This window comes from Podarcis gaigeae, assembly GCF_964106915.1.
Source record: "Podarcis gaigeae genome assembly, chromosome: 5".
In the NCBI taxonomy this organism is placed as follows: Eukaryota; Metazoa; Chordata; class Lepidosauria; order Squamata; family Lacertidae; genus Podarcis; species Podarcis gaigeae.
In genome coordinates, this window is record NC_139681.1 from 20,771,263 (window position 1) to 20,788,664 (window position 17,402).

The window sequence follows — 17,402 nt, forward strand, 5'->3', positions numbered from 1 at the left end:
AGCTACAAGTAGTTCATTAGTTGCCAACTGACCAGATCTTCTTCCAGAATCATTTGCAGTTAAAGAAATAAAAACAAGCATTTAATGCATGCAATTAAAAAACAAACTAAAAAACCATATCCTTGCCTTCAGAAGATGAACTCAGTCTATACTGACTCTGTATGCTCCTCATCCCTAAAAAAAAGAAAGAAAAAGCTGCTTTCACTTGGAGATGACGAGTACTCTATCCATTGTAAATAAGCTCAATTAAAAACAAAAGTAGCCATGCTGGCCCACTAGAAAACAACAACAACAACAACTCCACAATCCACAGTAGGGTAATGTGTTTCACATAGCAGGGGGTGAGGGAGATCAGAGTTTCTTTCTTATTTAAGCACAATAAGATGTTGTAATCATGACCTGCAAGATAAAGACCACAGGCTGAGATGCCCTTCATTTGAGACAGTAGAATCTAGCACAAAAGGGCAGATACGTGGGCAAACCCTATGCTGAACGAGTCTGCCCATGTGGTCTGAAAGAGGTGGAAACGGTTTCACATGCAGTGGCGTAGCGTGGGGGGTGCAGGGGGGGCCGGTCGCACCGGGCGCAACATCTGGGGGTTAGGGTTTGGGGGCGCAAATCCGCGGGTTAGGGGGCGCAAATCCACGGGTTAGGGGGCGCAAATTACTTGCCTTGCCCCGGGTGCTGACAACCCACGCTACGCCACTGTTCACATGTGTTGCTACACTGCGACCTCTATGGGGATATCAGGTCACTGTTTATTTCCCCTATTGTTCAGAAATTTCCAGGTCGATCTGAATCTCAGCGGCTGAAAATCCTACTAGGAGATAAAAACCCAGAAGTAACACTGAAAGTGGCCAAATTTTCTGCGGCTGCGATCAAGCGGAGGGCATTAGCTGTAAAAAAGTAAAAGACTTGACCCCTGGACAAGCCCCCTCATTTTTTAAGTCTATACATACATTGTAGTGCGTGTGTGCGTGTGTGCGTGTGTGCATATGTGTATTGCTTTTATGTATAATTTTACAATTTTTAATTGACACCATTACTCCCCTTGTAAACCATCGTTGTTGTTTTTTCTGGTCTATGACCGTAATAAATTAATTAATTAATTTCACAATGGCTTTTTCAGATCACCATTTCAATCTGTGAGCAATCATTGTAAAATTGGTGCAGGGCGAATCTTTTCAATTCTGCAAAACCAACAGAAGAGTCTTGTAGCACCTGAAAGATAAAAAATATATATTATGACACACACAATATAATTCACTTCATTGGATGCATAAAGGGTTATCCTGAGTTGCAGGGACACAATTGATGGGGAGCTTGTAGATCAGAGGGAAACTAAATGCTGAATTATACAGTTGAGGATAATGACCTTTTAAACTGCAGTGATGCACCAAAAACAGTAGTTGATAACACAGACATCTTTGCACTTGTAAACCAGTTTTTAGCACATCCAGTGTGGTTTTAAAAACCGTAAACCCAGCCCCTATTATGTTGATTCCATCTGCAAATAATAGCACTGGTGCATTGTAATACAATGGTCTCATGGTTTGAGGTCACGTCATTCAATAATGAACACACTTAAGGTCAGTGACAGAGCATCCTGAGAAGGTGAAATGTTCCCTCTTTGGCTTTTCTATACTGCCATTTCAGATTTGTGCTCATTCATTCTTTTGCATAGACCAGCTAAAAGGCAACTGATGGCATATATTACGGTACTTTGGAAGATGAGCAGGTGAATTAGCCCCTCAGGTTCTATTGACATTCTTAGCTCCTGTAATAATTATGTTAAACTAGATACGGGAACAAAGTTGGTACCTGTCTCTGCCACAGCGTCTGGTCCCTCTTGTCCACAATCCTGTTATATGGCCTGTTACTCATAAAGAGGTGTTTTGAGGTTAATGGGCTGTCACCCAAGGCCTGTGATAGGAAAGTGTCACCAATGCATCTCAGATAGAAGAGAGGCTTTCAGTTCTGTAGTCACTCTTGTTTTATAACAGATTGACCTGAATCCTCTCCTCTGAACAGGTTAACCAAAATTGGATGATTACCAAAGTCTCAGAGCTGTTTGGAAAGTATCAGAAAAGGATAAAATACAACTGAATAAAATAGGCATTCACAGCCACAACTGCAAGGAAAGTTTATTTTTTATTTCATTTTTTAAATTAAGACTACGATCCTAAACGCACTATGGAGTAAGTCCCATTTAATTCAGTGGATTTTATTTTTGTGGCACACGTATTTAGTCTATGAGAAGGTGACGGTACACAGGTTTTTTTTTAACCATATAGTGAGAAAATCCCCTTATAAAATATGGGAGAAAATATAAAGAAATACTACAACCAAAGACCCCCTGGGGGACCTCACCGACAGAAGGCATGGCAGTAAAAAAGAAAAATATGAAAGGAGACTGCCAATGTATAGAATGATATTAGAAGAAAACAATAACAAATTGACGCTGAAGAAGTTTGAAGAAATTAGGTTGTACCTGATGGATTAGTTACCATATTTTCAATTCAATGAAAGATTAAGTATAGATTAAAAAAAGGATTTGAAAATAAGATATCAGATTTGGAAAAAGAACTAATCCAATCCAAAGGAAAATATATTTCAAAAATGTACAATCTATATATTGAGTGGGAGGTAAAAGAAAAGGTAAAAAAAAAGTGGTGCTGGTGCGTTGGGCCCAAGAACTTGGATAGAATATTCACATGAACCAGTGGAAGAAATTATGGAAGTGGACATGAAGTTTACAGTGTGCTATAATCTTAGTAATGAATTTAAAAAGATACTAAAATTCCCATTTACAAAGAGACCAGACCAGAAGCCTTCTTTTTAGCAATAATGTCAACAGAATTTTTTTAAAATAGCAGACCACTCTTGATGTACACAAAAACAGCAGCCAGGATCCTGGTGGCGAAGAATTGGAAGAGTGAAAAGACCCATCACAAAAACCGAATGGCAGGTTAAAATGATAGAATACTTACAATTGGCAAGTATGACAGCGAGAGTTAGAGGATACCTGATGCAGAAGATCAATAAGGAATGGATAGTATTTAAAGAATATTTGAAAAATTATTGTGATAACAAATACAATAGAACTTCTTTGATAAGATTTTGGAAAACAGAACAACAATAAGGCACTGTGTGATAAATAACAAAATGAGAAATAGTACAATGAGAATAATCGGAATTATATTTTAATTACTTTAATTTTTTATCTTTACCTTTTTCTTTATTTTCCTTTTTCCTCTTTCTTTGAAAAGTAGTTGTAGATTGTAAGGATGCAGTGTGTGGTGTAAATCTTGTATTGTTGTGTGCTGTTATGCAAGTTAATGTTGATTGTTTAATAGTTAATCATAATCATAAGGATTACACTGCAAATTTTAATGATAGGGTTGTTACCTGTTCATGATTATTATGGGTTGCTCATATTTTGAGACCACAAGGAAATAATATTATAGAGTTCGTTGTTTGTTTGGTTTATTACTCTGGTTGCGTCCCAACAGTCTTCAATGAGTGTGTTTTCAGTTTCCAAACTATGCATTTAATGGAGAAAATGGTTTCTGATGGTAGGGTCTTTTTAAACTACCCATTTGTTGTTTGTAGAAAAACAATAGGATTCCAGCATTGTAGGGGCTTGGAAGAGATGACCCTCAGGGTCCCTGCCAACTTCACCATCTGATGGTTCTGCTTCTACACTGTGGAGCAGCTCTCTAGGGTTTCAGGTGGAAGTCTGATCAGGAGACACCAGGACCTGGACCTGGGACCTTCTGCATGCAAACTATACATTCTACATCATTGCAATAAGGTTTTCCCAGTGGCCAGCAATCTGCAGTGGATCTGTTGGCTCTTGCATCAGCTCATTTCCAGCTTCCATCTCTTTGCTTATGGTTGTATCCATGCTTGCAACTCATGAATGGGCAGAAAACTTTTCTGTCCCACGAAGCCTTTGCAGGCAATTTAAAGCACATCGCCCACAATGGTCTGCTGGTGTTTGTTTTTAATTATTTTAATTATGTTGTGATATATATATATATATATATATATATATATATATATGCAGGTTTTGGTGTCCTCGGGTGTCTTCCCGTGTAAAAGTTGGGGTGTCTAGGCGACGTTTCGACGAGGTCTCACTCGTCATCTTCAGGCTGGTGCTTTCGGCTTCTTGTTACTGGAACAGAGCCTGTTCCAGTAACAAGAAGCCGAAAGCACCAGCCTGAAGATGACGAGTGAGACCTCGTCGAAACGTCGCCTAGACACCCCAACTTTTACACGGGAAGACACCCGAGGACACCAAAACCTGCATTCCTGTACCCGTGAAAATCTACAAAAGCATATATATATATATATATATATATATGCAAATGTAAACCACTGTGATATATTATATGTAACTAATATTGCTTGCTAATTTTTCTGGTACCACTTCATGCCTTTAGTTCCATGTCTTGCTGCCATGAAGACACAGTGATGGGAAACAGTTCACTGGTGACATTTCTGCTAATTGAACAGTTGTAAATACAGTTGAGCCACAAGAGAAGTAAAAGGAAGCTATTCTAGGAAGTGCAGCACCTTCCCACATTTTGTGGGATAAATGTCTGTTTCTGTTTCTGCCGATGTGAACAGGACCCTTGCAATGTTGCAAGCAGCTTCTTGTTCTCTTGATCTCTGTCCATCCAGGCTGCTAAAGCTGACAAGTGTATCCAGGGTCCTGCTCCCTTTGGTCAAGCAGTAGTACATAAATCCCTGAAGAAACCTCTGTGACGAACAAGTTGGTTTTGCTGGCCAGGTTGGATCAACAACTGTTTCTTTTTTTCTTTTTTCCTGCCTGCAGATTGTTAATAAATGGCAGCCTCTGATTGGCCGAGGTTCCAGGAGGGAGAGTTTAAAAGGAGAGGCTTTGGAGAGACAGTTAGTTTGATGAGAGGGTTGGTTGAAGTGGGTTGGAATTGTGGTTGGAGAGGGTGGGAGATAGCTAGGGAGGCAGGTTAGGAGACAGGCTGAGGTATAAAGAGTGAATGGGAGAAAGAGTTGGCTCTGGAAGAAACAACTTCCACTCTGAGCCTATTGTGAAGGACAGAGTGTGGTGTCCTGTAGGAGGAATAGACTGGGAGGCAGAGGTTGAGCCAGGAGAAGTAGGAGCTGGAAAGGAACAGCCTACTTGGGACTCAAACCTAGTCTGGAGGGGAGAGATAGATTCTTCTAAGGAAAAGAAGAAACTCCCAGACCCAGTGAAGGGAGGGAGTGTGGAGAGCCCTGTGGTCAATTACTTAAAGTACCTCAGGAGCAGGATTGTTAAAGGGGGTGGATAACTGAAAGAAAGTATCAAGGAACCAAACCAATAATGCAAAAACAACTGAGGACAAATTTAAAGTGAAATTGCACTTTATTTCTGAACTAACCTAAGTTGAATCCATTTGTGTTATATACTATCTTGCCTTAAATAAATCTTTATTGTTTATTTAAAGAAAACCTGTCTGAGACTCCAACTTACTAGTTACCCCTTCACAAAGGTCCTCCACAGGATACTCTGGGGCTAGAAATTTTAAGGGAAAAGGGAAATAAACCTTCGGGTAAAGGGTTGTTCAGTGAGGTCGGGGCAATTTACCTAAGTGAGAGCCGGCCCAAAGGCATGAGAGGAAAAAGTGTCATTGTGCCCGTTGCAACCTCCTCTTGCACCTTTTGTTGTGCTTTACGACAACCACCATCTGCTTGCAAATATCCCCCTCTTGGGCAACATGGTGAAAAGAGTGGTGAAGGAGCTATTACAGGAGTCTCTGGAGGATGCAGCCCATCTGATCCCTTATATCACAGTTGGATGACTGAGGTTTTCAGGGAAGACATTGGTGGTGGTCCCCCATGGTTCAGATGAACAGCTTGCAATTTACAGATTCTAGGCATTCAATATTATGGACCCAGTTCTGACTGAGTTTAGACAGCTCTCCTGCCTTTTGAACTTCAGACACTTGACAAAGCCTTTTCTATTTTGTAGGCATTTTAAGATGGCTTCCTGATTCTCTGATTGGTTAGCAACTTGCTGGCCTTGTTAAAATTCTGTGGCTGGCAAGACAAAAGGCACTCATTTTCAATTCAACCATCATACTTTCCAAAGTGCATAGTCAAATTCTTGCAGCAGAAGGTCTTCACGATCAATGCAGAAATGGGATTGTTGATCATACATATTTCAAAAGGAGATTCTTTTAAAATGCACTGCAAGAATCAGAATGTGGTAGATTTACGGGCAAGGGATATTAGACATAATATACAATTGGCATCATGGGAAAATTATGGAGGGAAGATTTAAAATTTACAACATGCTGTATGTTGAAAGAGAATTATATGAAAGTGATGTATCTCTGATACTGAACTCCTACCAAAAATGTATAGAACAGCTACAGATATAGGTTGGAAGTGTAAAGAAAGAAGGCACATTTGACCACACCTGATGGACGTGCAAGAAGACAAAAGGATATTGGGAAATGATTCATAATGAGTTGAAAAAGATGTTTAAAATTACTTTTGTGAAAAAACCTGAAGCTTTCTTACTAAGAATTTTAGATCCAGAAATACCTAAGGATGAGAATAGACAATTTATGTATGCTACAGCAACCGCCATTTGCCCAAAGATGGAAAGAGGACAAAGTACCTACAAAAGAAGAATGGTTGATAAAGATGATGGACTATGCCGAAATGGCAAAAATGACTGGGAAAATCAGAGATCAAGGGGACAATAAATTTAATAAAGAATGGGAAAACTTTATAAGTTACTTAAAAGAACACTGCAAACAATTAAAAACATTGGTAGGATTCCAAACAGCTCTTGCAATGTGGTGGGAACTATGGTAAAAACTGAGTTTTAAGAAAATATGGAGAATATTATATGTTGCAGTTGGAAAAGAAGATCTTGGGAAACCATGGAAAGGTGGAGGGAAGTCTTGGGATTCAGAGAATCCTGTGTGTAGAATGACTATGATTTATGTGAGATGATAATTGTTAAAAGCAAAAATGAATAAAAAAGAATGTAATAGATTTACAATACATTCTGATTCTTACCATGCTTCTTTTAAAAACAAAACAAAACAAAACAAAACTCCTTACTTCTTTACTGAGTAGATATAAACAACTAATGGCCTGGGAACTCAATCCATGTATTGGGAGTCATTCAAATCTATCATCCATTTGCAAATTCTAAAGCCCACACCTCCATACATTTACTCCATGCAATATGTGAAATCTACTTCCTACACAAAAAATTGTTTGCTTGTGTTACACAGAAAGTGACTTGGAACCAAGCCAGACCTAATTTTGTAAGTTTATCTGTAATAAACTCATTTCTTGTTAATTTTAGAAATGGCAAACACAACATGGGGGGGGGGGAGGTGGTAGTTACGGATTCAGATCTGTTTGCGGTGCTAAGGAATGGGTTTAAAACACCATGCCATTTCACCCAAGTTGCCCCCTCAGAGCTAGTATTTACCCAACAGGAAGGGTGGAGGTTGCAGGCACCATGCAGCAAATTTGTTTTTCCCCTTCCCGTTTTATTTTATTTTATTTTTTACTGTATAGAACCTACAATTTTGAATTTAGGGGAGGGGGATTACTTTGTTGCTGTTATTGATAAACATGGGGGAGTCAGAAATCCTTTCTGATCTACTTAAAATCACCTAGAGCTTATCTACCTTCTGGCCATCCCTGCCATGTGAAGAATATAGAAGCTTGGGAAGCCATTCAGATTGGTGGGGGGAAACAAAGCAGAAAGGGTTAAAAATCCCCTTTCAAGCTCTTTCTGACTCCACCCACCCCCTCAGCTGCAAACATGTGATGCCTTATCACTGATCTCCAGACATTGAGTCTAGATTGATATCAGCTGTCTAGCAAGCCTTTGTTCCCATTGGTGGGAGGAGTCAAACTGCCACAACTGTGTTGTTAAGGGATAATAATAAAGATTGCTTAAATAATCAGTACTGTCAGGAACTGATCGCAAATGCCTTGTGTGTTAAAATGTCTGGCTTGTTTTGCACAAAATTTTAAATGTCATGAATTAAAATAAAGCAAAGGCATTCTAAGGGGAAAAAACAAAAAACTGCCAAGAGTCAAAAGGCTTTGTTAGTATTGTGAAGAAAAACAAAACGTTGTTCCTGAGAAAACTGGAGCACTCTAGTCTCTCAGCACTCTAGAAATGGCAGTGGCAATGGTAATAGAATGTACAGTGGAATGGATATCAATACACATTATGTGAACTCAGAAATCAGGCCCAGTCTTAACAATGTGCTGCATGTTAGAATGTGGTTCTTCTAGGGAAAACACCATGAAGATGCTATATAAAGTAAAGGGTAAAGGGACCCCTGACCATTAGGTCCAGTTGTGACCAACTCTGGGGTTGCGGTGCTCATCTCGCTTTATTGGCTGAGGGAGCCGGCATACAGCTTCCGGGTCATGTGGTCAGCATGACTAAGCCGCTTCTGGTGAACCAGAGTAGCACACAGAAACGCTGTTTACCTTCCCACCAGAGTGATACCTATTTATCTACTTGCACTTTGACGTGCTTTTGAACTGCTAGGTTGGCTGGAGCAAGGACCGAGCAACGGGAGCTCACCCCATCACAGGGATTCGAACCGCCGACCTTCTGATCGGCAAGTTCTAGGCTCTGTGGTTTAATCCACAGTGCCACCCACATCCCAAGATGCTATATAGATGGCATCATACCCCCTTGAAACTAGCAAAAATGTATAAAGGAGGATCACCGATTTGTTGGAGATGTAAAACAGATGTGGGGTTATTTTACCATATGTGGTCATTGGGGAATTCTGGGATAACATCTATAATGAATTTAATAAACTACTGTATTCAAACTCACCTTTTTAAAAAAAAAAACCAGAGATTTTTCTTTTAGGCATCTTAGCATTAGAAATTAAAAAACACCACCAGAAGGAAAACCTTCACAAACTAGTTTATAAATTCTTACTGAAGCTATTGATCAGATCTTAGAACATGTCATTGGCCTGGTTGTACGTAACACTAACCCCTTATTAACATTAACCATAGTTAATATACCATGGTTACAACTGAGGCATCAGGCAGATAATCAGTTAAATCTTGATTCAATGCATCATAGAATCATTAAAAGCACAGTGAGAGCAGATGTATCTTGGGAGCAGTTTGAATTTTTTGCAGCACTTCATTGACAACATTGCAACTTTTGGGCGATGGCACTTTAACCATAGCTAAGGAGGGTATCCAGGTTCACATGTAACACTAAGCTATGGTTAACATTAGCTAAGATTTCTAAACTAGCTAGAACATTTAACCATAGTAAATAAACCATAGTTATGGGCTGGGTTCACACATAAATGAAGCAATACTCAAGAGTTTAAGTATTAACTGGTCAGGGTGGCAGAATCATTTGGTCTGGGTGAATAGAAACTGGTCTAGGAGCAACAATTTGGAACAAAAATGAGGTTCACATTTAACAAAAAATAATAAGATCCAACCTCCCACTAAACTACACTTTTAAAAGCTACAATCCTAAAATCATCGAACCTTTCCCCCTTGCACTTTACCTTTGCTGTTTTATTACATTTTTAATGGATGCTTATTGTTTTGATATATTGATGTAAACCACTTTGTGAGGTTCATTTCAAAAGCAGTACATAAGTAAATGAAATGGTAGCGATTGAGAGGGAGGTATTTCTGACTCAATGGATCTGTCTTGATTTATAATAATTAAAAATCATGATCAACCAAAAATAAAAGAGAGAAAAAACTTCCAAGCAGAGGCGGATTTAGGGCAGCCCAGCGGGTCCCCCCCCCCTAAGCCTGGAGGGGCCGGAGGGGAGCAGAAGGATGGAGGAATGAAAGGAGCAGCATGGAAGGCGAGAGGGGGCAGCCTTTCTCAGAGGCCGGACATGCTAATGCGCTTATCTCGCCTCCTGGGTGGGTCCCCCCTGCGGGATGGGGTGGGGGGGTCATTGTGTTAAGAGGGAGCGAAGAGGAGACCGAGGGGAGGGGGGGGGAGAAGCGGGGAGACCAGGGAGAAGGAAGAGGGCGACACACACACAACCCCCCCCCGTTGCCCCAGCAAGGGAAACGGCGCGCGGCGCCAACCTTGAATCTCTGAGGCGAAGCGAGAGGGAGTGGGGGATCGGCGGCCGTTGGGACCAGAAAGAGGAGCGGGAAGGATACCCCTCCCCCCCCTTGTCCCAGCAAGACGTTGGTCATAGCGCTGATGCTGAGGGAACGTAATAAGGGAAGACAATGTCGAGAGGGAAGCGTTATCTCGCAGCCGGTCTCCATAGGGCGCCATGTTCCCTCAGGCATATATATATTTGGCGGCGTATTAGCGTGTTGGCCTGAGGCCAGGCAGGGTTCAAATCCCTGCACCCCCCAATCCCTACAGACACCCCCCCTCACTCGGGTGCCTTTGCGCCTCTCAGGCTGGTCTCCCTCGCGGGGGTCTCGGGGGCTGAGAGGGCGGAGGGGGAAGGAGGAGGTGGGTCGCCTCAAGGTCCCAGGGAACCTTGAACCTCGATGCTCTAAGGGCACCCACAATCCCTGCACCCCCCCCAATCCCTACACACAGGTCCCTTGCCCCCCCCATCTTCTATTCAAGTGGGCGCCCCTGGGTGGGATAGAAATAGAGAAATAAGCTCGTGGAATTGAAACCCGGTTTCAGAACCATTTGGGTGGAAAGCAGAGGGAAAGCAAACCCTGAACCGCATAAACAGAATTGGTCCCTTGTCTGGTTGTCAGAAGCTAAGCAAGGATTAGCTTGGTTTAAGATTAGGGACAAGAGGAAATACTGAATGATGAAGTGATAATGTGTAGCATTATAAACAGATTGGAATCTTGTAAGGCATTCCCAATACTCTCAATTACCACCCTCATTTAACACTTTGAATAGCAAACCAAGAAACCAATAGTAATAATAAATAATTGTTATAATAATAACAATAATGAACAGTTTATACTTATACCCAAATTAAAGTAACCGCCAACCCCAACTAAACATTTAACCCACATCAACCCGACAAAAACAAAAGCCAAATTGGAACCTTTTGAAACATTTACCCAATTGTTCTAACCCCAGACTTTGACTTTGGTCCTAATTTGAACAAGTGGCCAATTGTTCAGCTTTTTTTATTTTTATTTCAGTATACAAGTGCTTTTAGCTTGCTTGGGCAAAGGGAAGAGAATGCTTCAGTAAAAGGAAAGCCAGACGATGATCCCAGAAAAAGGCATTAAAATAACAAATTTTATTGAAAAACTTTAAAATGCATTTATATGGATGAGTAACCCTAGAAGGTGTCGGGAGAAGGGAAGATATTGCTTTGCTGCCAATTTTGGTAATCTTCAGGCAACATTTGCACGGGATTTGCAGCTGGATGATTCCCCGTTGCATAAGTGTTCCCCATGCCAGACCAGGGAGTTTTACTGCTTGATGGAGTACAGAAGTTACCAGCCGATGGTGGAGGCTGCCTCATCATCTCTGCATCATAATATGGAACTGGGCAGTTGCTTGCCTTGGAAGTCTCACAAAGCCCAGTTCCACTAACAGTAGCTGGCTGGTAATGAACCGGGTTCAATTCCTGGGAGTTCTGCTGCTGTGCGGCATAGACGGGCTCTCCTGGCTGCGTGGTGCTGAGAGCTGGCTGCCAGAACCCTGCTCCTTCAGAGCTTTCGGGATAATGGAAGCTGCGTGGCTGGTAATGTTGCTGCGTCGGATTTCTTGCACTGCTTCTCGGAGTGCTTGGACATCTTCTGTCAGGGCGGCTATAAGGAGTTGTAGCTCGGTTCCTGATCATTGTTTTGGACCTAGTCATCTTTGTTCTCGCTCTTCAGTTCTGAAACCAGGTCTGAACAAAAGCTTTCGGGATAATGGAAGCTGCATGGCTGCTTTTTGGGCTACTCCCCAGGCTGTTTCTGAAACCAGGTCTGAACAAAAGAAAGGAGAGAAGAAAATGCCCATTATTTCCAAATGGATAGGTCATAATTTCACTTTATAGCTCAGAGGACCGCCGAATATTTGTGCCTTGTGTGGTGTAATTTTTTCAGTGTGGGAGAACTAGGGACTTGCGGGACATTGGCTAGAAAAGCAATGTTGCTTAAGTGTGGTTCCAACTGAAGGCTGCACATTTGGTCTCTCAATGCAAGGTGCTGAAAGCTGCCATCCTAATAGGAATATCCTATGCACACTCCCTTGGGAGTTCGGTCAGGTGGATCGGGCTATAAAGGTGGCCCAGAAAACCAGATGGTTTTATCCTCAAATTAGAGTTGAAACCAGGTCTGTTAAGAGTTTTTACTGTTCAAAGCCAGAACCTTTGATATTTGAAAGTATGTTCCTCCAATAATTTGAATGGGAAGGAAAAGGAAGCCTTAATCAGGAACCAGGGTTTCTGAACAAGTATGGGCACAGTGGAAAAGGAGGGGAAACAACGCACCCACCCCTTAAAAAAAGCCTTTACATCCACGGTACAACAGCCCCCCCCCCCGAAATAAAACCCCACAAAAACTCAGGAAAGAGGAATTTGGCTCTTGACTAAGGAACCTTTCGTGTTAAGCTCGGAGGCACCTGGATGAGCAAAGGCATTCGAATGACAACGCAAGAATTATTCTGAGTGTTTAAAATTTATCCAGTATTTGCGATTTAAGGAAGTCCCAGGAACCCCCACTTTCCCTCTTCTTACGTGCACACAATCTTCCTCGACTCTGATGCTCTTCGCCAGCGCCTCCCTAGTCCCGTATCCGGGGTACACGTTTTTTTCAAACTCCTTCTTTAAAAGCTCGATTTGGGCTGGGGTAAAAACTTTCCTTTTTCTCCTATCTCCTCCTACTTTGGAGTAACTTCCTCCTGGGAAAAGACAGAGGCAAATCTGAAGGAAGCGCTTGGCTTAAACTGAGAGTCCGAAGCACTTCCATCAACATTCTGCATTTGTCCAGGATTTGTAGCTGAATAATTCCCCGTTGCAGACCAGGGAGTGTAAGTGCTTGATGCCATGAAGAAGTTATCAGATGGTGGTGGAGGCTGCCTCACCACCTCCGCACCGTAATATGGAACTGGGCAGTTGCTCGCCTGGGAAGTCTCACAAAGCCCAGTTCCACAAAAAGCAGCTTGCTGGTAATAAGCAGGGTTCAATTCCAGGGAGCTCGGCTGTTGCGGGGCACACTCTCCCGGTTGCGTGTTGTTCAGAGGTGGCTGCCACAACCCTGTTTCTCTATAGCTTTCAGCATAATGAAAGTTCTGTGGCTGACAATATTGTTCCGTGTGAATATTTTGGCTGCTTGCTGGACTGCTTCTTGGGCTGCTGTCCAGGCTGCGTCTTGGATGGGTTCTCTCACTCCGGCTATAAGGAGCTGCAGCCTGGTTCCCGATCCTTATCCTGGAACCTATCCTCTTTGGTTTTCTGGCCCTTCTGTTTTGAAACCAGATCTGAACAGAAGAAAGGAGAGAACCAAATGCCCATTATTCCAAACGGGTAGGTCATAATTTCACTTTCAGGTACAACAACCAAACAAAGATTAGTATATTACAGTGGGAGAACCTATGTTAACTTGTTTTGTATTGTGCTATTTGGCTGTATTTTGTTCTGCAGTATTAGAAAAAGCCACCTTTAAAAGCTGCACAAGTGTACAGTTCCACAAGACTCGTATACCTGTGGATGTGAGCTTCATCTGTAAGAAATTGTCAAGCGTTTGTTAATGCCAAGTGGACGGCTGCATACAAGACTTAACATCTCTGTGTGCATTTGTGCTGGAAGGCAACACTTTATGCCTGGCAATTGTTTTACAATTTCCATAAACTTAGTAATAGTAATTTTAAATGGCTCTCTCAGAAGACCTACCCATTTGTTGTGCCCTGTTTGGGGTCTTCTGCCTCAGCCTCCCAAGTGTCCTGGGGGTAATGGACTAGGCAGGGAAGGGTTTATATATATATATTTCTAAATGCCAATTTCTCTGTAGGAGAGAACTAAATACTTGCTCAACTTTTGCCAGAAAAAGCAATGCAGCCTAACTCGTTTTAGTCTCCGCAGTGCAAGCTGCTTATGGCTGCAGTCCTCTGCACATTACCTTGGGAGTTAGTGTTAAGTGGATCAGGCTGCGAATGCAGCCTATAAAACCAGATTTAATGTACTTTTAGCACTAAGCCCATCCATTGCAGAAATTAGATTTCTAAGCTGGGTCCCTGAATTTTTTTTTTAAATGATTTAAAGTCAGAATCTGCATCAAATGAATGTGTGCTGTGCATAAATTTACTGGGAAGGAAAAGGAAGCCTTAATCAGGAACCAGGATTTCTGAACAAGTATGCACACAATTTCTCCCTAAATTTGAAAAGGAGGGAGCACAACCCACCCACCCTTTATAATAAGCCTTTACATCCACGATACAACCCCCTCCCAAAAAAGATCCAAGAAAGAGGAAGTTAGCTCTTGAACAAGGCGCCTTTCGCGATAAGCTGAGAGGCACCCGGGAGAACTAAGGCCTTCGACTACGCAAGAATTATTCGGAGCGTTTCAAATTGTTCCAGTATGTGCGGTTTAGGGAGGTATTGGGAGCCCCCACCATCCCAATTCTTACGTGCACACGATCTTCTTCGACTCCGATGCACTTCGCCAGCGCCTCCCTAGTCTCGTATCCGGGGTACCGGTTCTCTTCAAAGGACTTTTTTAGGAGCTCGATTTGGGCAGGGGTGAAAACGGTCCTTTTCCTCCTATCTCCTCCGACTTTGGGGTAGCCTCCTCCTGGTAAAAGACAAAGAGGCAAATCTGAAGGAAGTGCTTGGCTTCAACAGAAGCGACCTTCGTCCCGACATGGAAAGCTCAGGGCTGCATCGCCTGCCTTTGCACGGGAGCAAGTCCCCCAGAATCGGGCGCTGCCTGAGGTTCCACTACGTAAATCGACCCCCGGCTTCAGTGGCAATTCTTTCAACCGCCCCGCTGACCACCCACCCGGCAGAGCGCAGAAGGGCAAAGCCTTCGCTTTTTACAGGAAGGCTTTTGTACCTGACATTGAAATCCACGCACTTTGTGGCCTTTAAATAAACCTCCGGTTGCTCTGAGCAAGGCTTGCATGAAAGCAAACCAAAGAATTTTAAGTAAGAAGTTTACGCTCTTATTTTTATGCCTGCCATCGTTTTCCGTTGCCGATCCTAACCACGATTATTGGGAAATTTAATCCCGTTCATGTGAAAGGTTTTTATCAATCAGAAAATGTGTGTGTAAATGCTTCATGCAGTAAAATGCAGTAAATGCTTCATGCTTCATGCTTATAAGTAAAGATGTGCAAACCAATCTTGCGAAATGTTTCCAACCGAAGACATTTGAGCCCCTGTGTAATCCCTCCCCGGCTACCATAAATGGGTCTTTCCTACACCCTGATCCTGACGCAGAAACAGAAACAACCTTCCTTTATAAAAACCCTCGTTTATGAAACCCTGAATTTATATCAATCATTTGAGCAATTTTTTAAAGACAAGTGAACTAAAAATCTTCTTAGCAATCCTCTCTTCTTACCTCGGTTGGTAGTTTTCATCTTGCAAAAGCGCTGCCTCGCTCTCTTCTAACAAAGCTGATTTTGCCCTTGCTCCTCAAGGCCCGCTCCAGGTTTCTGGAGTTTGGCGCCTTTATAGCCCCTCCTGGCTGCCAATTGGCCGGCGCGTTTTCCTTGGAGAGAAGCGCTCCAATGGGGAGGCGGCTTTTGGGGAGGAGCGAGTTTCAAGTTCACTTTTCAAGCGCTGCTTGACGAATCTAGATTGGCCGGAGCGCACCCTTCCCTTAGCATCACCCCTTAGCAAAACTTGAAAATAGCCCCATAGGCTTGGAGATTAGGGCGCACAGTTGAAGGGAATTGAGAGGATGGGTTGAGGAGCGAGAGAGCTAGACAGAACTGTGGTTTATTTTTTAAAAATATTATTATGAAGCTTTCATTTTACAGACAGAGATGCGCCAAGACTTAGGCATGTTGAAAGGCTTTGCCCAAGAAGCCAAGACACTCTGAGCAAGTACGCTCTGAAACCCCCTGCCTTCGGAGATGAAGAAGGCGCCTTCACTGCACCCTTTGCGGCGCCTGCTATAAACTTTGTTTCCTTTCCTTTACTTTTACCTGCTATGCCTTTTAATCGGTGGTTTTAGCTTAACTGTAATTGCATTTTGCATGTTTTTCACTTTGGCTTTTATCGATCATGTTCATGCCTTCGTATGCCGCTTATAGGATTTCGTTAAGGTTAGGCGGTGCAAAAGCTTTAAGGGAAGAATGTGAGTAACACCATGGCAAATAAAGGGAAGGCAAACTCCTCTTGCCAATAAGTCAGTAGGTCTTTCAAGCCCAAGCGGTTGATGTTAGATGCTCGGAGTATTCAGCCCCGGACAGACGTCGCAACCAAATCCTGAATCTACGCAGTCGCAATGCACTATCGCTTGAAACTGCAAGGGGGTTACATTCTCTTTCTTTCTTCTTCTTTTATTAAAGATTTTCTTGTTTTACAGAAGTATGTGTAATGTCTCTCGTATTTTTTACATGTAACATTTTTACAAATCCGCTTCATTTGTTGAGACATTAGGGGGAGAAAAAAAGGGGTGGAGGGTGGGGATATGAGTGGGGGTGGGGGTGGGTGGCGATGTTTCTATTATGCTTAATTTATGTAGGGTTTGCAGTCAGCGTTGCTTGTGCTGTTCACTTGTGTTCCTAATGGGGTTGCATTCTGAGTGAAAGCGAGTTTTCCGTTTCCTAGGCTTGCTTCACACGTTGTTGGTGCTTCCTTTCTTGTTCACTTCCACTATTTCCCAGTCCCTGGCAATTTGTTAATCAAGAATGGATCTCTGATGGTACATTCTTTGTTATTTTTGCATAAGATAATTAACACAAGGGACCCTCCCTAGGTGTATCTATAAACCCTAATCATAGGTATGCTGACTCAGAATCGGCAAGGAAACTTTTTTTTCGAGTAAGAACTACATTTTTTACTACTGAAAAAAAGCTTACCGGGAAGGTTGGGGGCGTTACAGAAAGATTTGGAAACCTCAGCAACCATATCAGTACTGTCTCGGGAAAGATTATCCCTGAACAAAAGAGGGCTCACATTGGGGGTGGGAGAGACACGATTAAATGTCTCTAATTTCTGCCATCATCCTTGCTTAGAAGCTGGGTATATTTCTGCAGAAGGCAATTGATTTAAATATGTATTCCTGTAAGGTACTTACAGTAGGGACTACTGTAGCAGAATTTCCTGGAAAACATTTACTTGTATCCTTTGGGATACAATACGTTGCAATTTATCTCAATATATTCTTCATTATAGCTGTGGAACATCTACCTAGAATATAAGGGGGTTCTTATTCGTTCCAGAATATAGAAATGTGTCCAAACTAATTTGCTTCAAAATTCTCTTATTTTGGAAGGGAGA

General features: G+C 42.3%; 1 long non-coding RNA gene across 1 annotated transcript; it reads right to left on the reverse strand.

Moving 5' to 3' along the window:
- Nucleotides 1–325: 325 nt before the first annotated feature.
- On the reverse strand, nt 326–1,976 carry LOC310845876. Its single transcript, XR_014565020.1, has 3 exons — nt 1,822–1,976; nt 1,135–1,221; nt 326–399 (listed from the first exon to the last, which is right to left on the reverse strand). It is a non-coding gene; the product is annotated as an uncharacterized lncRNA (long non-coding RNA).
- Nucleotides 1,977–17,402: the final 15,426 nt, after the last annotated feature.